The sequence below is a fragment of the Corylus avellana genome, chromosome ca11 (genome assembly GCF_901000735.1).
Source record: "Corylus avellana chromosome ca11, CavTom2PMs-1.0".
Taxonomy (NCBI): Eukaryota; Viridiplantae; Streptophyta; class Magnoliopsida; order Fagales; family Betulaceae; genus Corylus; species Corylus avellana.
Genome location: NC_081551.1, coordinates 10,573,000 through 10,579,378, shown reverse-complemented (window position 1 = coordinate 10,579,378; position 6,379 = coordinate 10,573,000). Strand labels below are relative to the sequence as shown.

Genomic DNA, 6,379 nt, shown 5'->3' with positions numbered 1-6,379 from the left:
ATCCATTACAAGGTTCGAACTTTTCTGTCTAAACATCCTCCAAGACTGAGAAATCAAACTGGCATTCTAATAATCAATGCTCCTAGAGACTAACATATATATATCAAAAGCCAAAAGATGAATTTTCAGTCAATGAATGTGCGATCAAAGGCTAACTTCCAGCTGATAGAGCACGCTAATCTACTAGTTAGCAAGTAGGAGTTAATTAAACTATATATGGCCAATGAAAAACTAATAACATATATATGAGTGGGATCGACATTCATAGTCACTTCGAGAAACAACTGCACTTTGTAACTTTGTGACCTACTTCCCCTCTTGGATGCCTGCTAAGTTCAAAAGCTCTGCTCTGATTTGCTCCGGTTGGATGTCCTGCCCATCTTTGAATTGCTGAAAAGTGAAAACAAAGTGAGTTGGCCATTATCATCTGTGCTTAAAATGCAACAATTTTTTAAGTCATTTTTACTACAGAATCTAAAGGATTTATGATAGAAAGGGGTTCTACCTCAGCTTGATATATATCCATAGCAAAACCATTGGAATAGCTTATGACTCCTTGTTGGATGGCTAACCCAAGATTATCCATAGCCCTCATTGTGGACACCAAGATACCGGGCTTGTGCTCACAACACATGTGGATTTGTACAGCTCTTCCTTCTCATACCCCAATTTCCACCTATGTCTATAGACGAACCAGAGTTGTATCACTCAAAGTTGTGATACGAGCCATAATAGATACTCATCCCATCTACATTACTACCAAAAAGTAAAATCCAGAAAGCAGAAGAAAATAATGTGCACACCATATATTCCCCATTAGGAATAGGGACAAATAAGAAAGTAGTAAATTTTCCATCACAAATAGAGGCTTTTACCCTTGCAGCTTGGCCATTTGGGCTGGGCAATGAGCTGGGGTGAACCACATGTGTTGGTGGAGTGGGTCTCAAAGGGTGGAGCCTTGTGGTAGGCGTCAATGAAGAGCCAGGACTGGTTGCCTCCAATTCATTTTTGAGGTTATCAATCCTCTGTTGAAGGCCTTTCATGTACTCAATGGCACCCTCAATGACTGAAAATGTTGACTTCTGTCAACACAAGTACAATACATCGTATCTTATTATCTTCAGGATTCAGGAAGCACGAAAAATAATAAATAAAATTGTTATGTAGATCTTATGTTCATTTTTCATTATTTATTTTCTAAAATTGGGTCTACTCTAGCTCATACACCAGGAATTTGGTCCATCATGTAGATTTTCATCTATCCCTCCCCCATCAGATTCATTTTCAAAATAGCATCATAAGAGACTTCCATGAATGGTCAAAAGCCAACAAATTCAGACTTCAAATTACTAACCCCAACTCTAAAATAACCTGGGATATCAAGAACCTCTGTATATAGATTCCATGACAATATTAAGATTAGAGAACATAATTTGAACACATTGGAGGGAGTGCAAAAAAGAGGGAATATATATAGAGGAAATGGACCTCAATAAGGAAATGACCAGAGAGCCCTATATGGCATTCGCTCTTCATCCAATATGAATAAAATTTTGTTGAATAACACAAGACTTTCAGTATTTTGTATCTCTTTCCACACGCGTGTTACATGACAGAATAAATTATTTCAATTATTGTGAAATTGTGAGAGAAATTAATGTCGTTCTTATGTTCAAATTCTATGAACCTTGTAAGATGTTTCTTGCTCAAAAACTCAAAAACAGAAGTTAACTTTACATTAAAACGAAAAGAAACTGATGGATGAATCGGCGCACCTAAAGCATACACAAATTAATTTATTCAACCCGATTTCAAGTGACGACAGTGCAAGAAAAAAAAAATTCTTACTTTGCTAGTATTTGGCACCACGGACTTCAGCATACAACACATGTTTAGCCCTCATCTTCTGCTTCCCCTTCTGCTCTCCTCCACCACTGCTCTCCTTCGACCCATCAAAGCTTACCTCTTCCATATCATCCCCACTGCTCAATTTTCTCTTCCTCTCATTCTTTTCCCCCATTTTTGAGGTAGATCAGGACGGCCTATCTTATCTTTTAGTCTTTTATTTGAATTAGGTTTCTTTGTTAGTCTTTTATTCGATCTTATCTTTCAGTCTTTTATTTGAATTAGGTTTCCTTGTTAGTCTTTTATTTGGTTTAGTTTTCTTTCGTAGACTTCTAAACTTACTTTATTTCATTGTTATCTTGGGACTAGGAGTCTTGGTGCTATAAATAGATGCTTAGAGCCCTAAGAATGCAGATTTGGATTATTATTGAGTTTGTTTAATAAGAATTACTCAGAGTTGAGTTTCTTCTCTGTTTTCCTTCAAAACCTAGGGACTATCTAGCTTTTGTCAAGAAGATTTCTTAGATCATTGATAGAATCTAGATCTAGAAGTATTAATCTACTGCTAATTGATGTTCTTCGCTGTAGGCCACTAAGTCACGCTGCATCAGTTGGTATCAGAGCTCAAGTTACTTTTCATGAATGGGGAGGAGCAACTGTCTGGCAGACATGAACAAAGTGCACGTGCGCACAGAGGCAGCACATAAGGACCAACCAGCGATTCGTTTTTGGCAGATGGAGGAGAAGTTTGGTGGTCTAACAGTGTGGAAGAAGGAGCGTGCGCGCACCCAACACGGGGTCCCTACCGATCACTTGGCCAACATGGATGGTCCGAACGTTCGTCGTCGTCAACCAAGACAGCGCTATGCGGTGGCGGGAGACAAATTTATCGTTGAGAGTGAGTGAACTTGTCAATTCTTATGCGAGGCGCGGAGTGCGGAAGGAATTTCCAACTGCGCAAGCCCATGCTATACCACAGGATGCAGGTATCAAGCTCGACACCCAAAATGAAAAGGTAAAAAATTCTGACAAAAAGAAGGGGCCTAGAGAGGAGACAGAAAGTAGGAGTCTTGGGGCTATATATAGATGCTTAGAGCCCGAGAATGAGGATTTGGATTATTATTGAGTTTGTTTAATAAGAATTACTCAAAGTTGAGTTTCTTCTTTGTTTTCCTTCAAAACCTAGATAGCATCTGCTTTTATGAAGAAGATTTCTTAGATCCCTTAATAGTCTCAGGATCTAGAAGTATTTATTCGCTGTTTAATGTTGTTATTCGTTACAGCCCACTAAGCCATGTTGCATTAGTTGGTATCAGAGCTCAAGTTACTTTCCATTAATGGGGGAGGAGCAACCATCTGGCAAACATGAACGAAGTGCACGTGCGCATGGAGGTATCACGCAAGGAGCAATCGGTGATTCGTTTGTGGCACATGGAGGAGAGGTTTGGTGGTCTAACCGTGCGGAAGAAGGAGCATGCACGCACCCAACATGGGTTCCCTACCGATCACTTGGCCAACGTGGATGGTCTGAACGTTCGTCATCGTCAACCAAGACTGCAGTACACGGAGGCGAGAGACAAATTTATAGTTGAGAATGAAACTGTCAATCCTTATGCGGGGCTTGGAGTGCGGAAGGAATTTCCAACGACACAAGCCCATGCTATATCACAGGACACAGGCATCAAGCTCGACACCCAAAAAGAGAAGGTAAAAAATTTCAACAAAAAGAAGGGGCCTAGAGAGGCGACAAAAAGTAGGAGTCAAACGGAGATCCGTTGGTGGCAACACATGGACGATCGGATAGAGATCCTGTCGGAAAAGCTACAGACCCTCACAACCCAATTTGGCAATCCCTATCGACCATATCCATGCTTTGTGGATGAAGATAATGGGGTTGTCGTTCATTGGGCGCAATCTCAACGACGGAGGGCACAGATTGAGGCGGAGATGCCACGACAATCCAACTTGACCATCATTCGTGAGCCTCAAACCCATCAACCAAATCCATATTCTATGGAGGAGGAAAAGGAATATGTGGATGAAGAGTTTCAATAATTCGATTTTATTAATAAGGAGTTCATACATGAAGATGTTGAAGATCCTTCGCAAGGATTCGTGGATTGGAATTCTCCACCAATATATGACACCTATCCCGACGAAGAGGTGAGTTTTATATATCAAGTGCTCGATGAAAGTCCTAAAAGAGATGTCTTTGATTTGGAAGTTGATTTCCTTAGAGTTGGTGCTATCTTATCAAAAACTTTTAACCAAAGTTATGATGAGATCTATGGGGCGGAGACGACTTTTCTATCAAGGAGTGAAGGGATTTTTGTGAGTACTTTGGGAATTCTCATAGCATGTGGGAAGGACAAGGCACAACAACAGCATGGGAAGCCTACACGGCAAGGGAAGGCACAGGGTCTTCAATATAATTGTGGCAGTGTGTTGATGAATAAGGCCATCACATTTATTATGGGGTCTGGCCTTGTTGTGATTTTAAGAAGAGGAGATTGGAATGAGTTGACTGGACACCCGAAAGACCATGGAAAAGACAGTTCTAATTCAAAGCGAATTCTCTCCAACCTATGGAGGATGATGTAGATCAAGACGGCCTATCTTATCTTTCAATTTTTTATTAGAATTAGTTTTCTTTGTTCGTCTTTTATTCTATCTTATCTTTCGGTCTTTTATTTGAATTAAGTTTTTTTGTTAGTCTTTTATTTGGTTTAGTTTTCATTTTTAGACTTCCAAACTGACTTTATTTTATTGTTATCTTGGGACTAGGAGTCTTGGTGCTATAAATAGATGCTTAGAGCCTTGAGAATGCAGATTTGGATTATTATTGAGTTTGTTTAATAAGAATTACTCAGAGTTAAGTTTCTTCTTTGTTTTCCTTTAAAACCTAGAGAGTATCTAGCTTTTGTGAAGAAGATTTTTCAGATCATTGATAGAATCTAGACCTAGAAATTTTTATCCACAACTTATTGATGTTCTTCGCTTCAGCCCACTAAGTCACATTGCATCAATTTTCCTCTTCCCCTTGATGCTGCTATATTGAGAGAGGGATTTGGTTTTGGTGGAGAAGATAGGTGGGGACATGGGGTTAAATAGAGTGGTGATTTAGCATGGTTGTGTGAAGTCAATCGCGTTCCCAAGGCATGAGATATTGAGAGGGGAATTTGGCTTTAAAACCAAATTTGGTTGTGGAAAGTCGATCACTTTCCAAGGTGTGAGATTTTGAGAGAGGAATTTTCCAAGGCAACTGGTAAGTTTCTTGTGAACTGTACTGCAAATTGGGCATAACTTACAAAATTCAATACACATGTAGCGTTCCACAACGAATAGACACTAGCCAGCTGTCTGGGACATATCTCAACTGTTTTTATGACACTTTGGGACAGAATATGATCACATTGTAAGGCGTGTGTTGTGTTCTTTTATTACCCTATGTGGTTGTGTAGTCTTAAACAAGAAGTAGGAACAAAGGGGAAGAATAGCAGGGAAAGGACATAAGCACTCTTGGCACATGATGCAGTCCCGCGGTTTTTTTTTTTTTTTTTTTTTTGTGTGTTATTAAGGTGGTCTAGTCTTAAACAAGAGTAAGAACAAGGGAGAAGAGTGGAAGGAATCAAAGCACATGGTTGGTTACAAATGAATTAAAATAAAATAGAGAAATACTATACTCACTCGCACTCTTTACTTCTAAATGTACACTCTTCGATGTGGCATCCAAAATCATCATTAGTGAAATCAATGGTAATTCTGAATGCCACGTAACACCTCTCTTTAAAAAAAAAAAAAAAAAAAGAAATTCTCTGAATGTGAGTAGCTCAACATATGGTTCATATAGTTTGGCAATCATGCCCCCATTAACGACATCGGCATATAATTGTCTTCCATGCCAATTGATTGTATTTTGGGCCAATATCTCTTTATTACTCGCTTTCTTGCTAGCCAAGGGTAAAGGAGGAGAAGGAGGCGGTGAAAGATTATTGTTAGGCTTATCCCATATATAAACATCACTACAAAAATGCAGTGAATTCTGACTAGGAGTTTTTGACGTGTCAATACCATTGACACGTCAGAAACCCCTTTTGACGTGCACCTTTTGACGTTTCTCAACGGTTAAAACGGGGGGTGTCAAAAATTCTAAATTTTTGACATGTCTACAATGCCACGTCAAAAATTTTTGACGTGTCAAAGACGAACACGTCAGAAAAATATTTTTTGACATGGTAGTGCTGCCACATCAAAACTTTTGACGTGGCAACACTGCCATGTCAAAAAAAAATTTGACGTGCTGAAATTCAACATGTCAAAAATTTTGGAGTTGTTTTTTGACGTGTCACCCTGTTTGACACGTCAAATATATATATATATATATATTCCAATTAAATATTACAATTCCAATATCCAAATACAATTACAATTACAAACACAATTCCAATATCCAACAAAAACACAATTCTAATATCCAACAAACACGATTCCAATATCCAACAAACACGATTCCAATATCTAACAAAAACAATTC

General features: G+C 38.9%; 1 pseudogene; it reads right to left on the bottom strand.

Annotated features, from left to right (window-relative positions):
* Positions 1-306: 306 nt before the first annotated feature.
* LOC132165052 (transcription factor ICE1-like) lies at positions 307-2,020 on the bottom strand (annotated as a pseudogene).
* Positions 2,021-6,379: the final 4,359 nt, after the last annotated feature.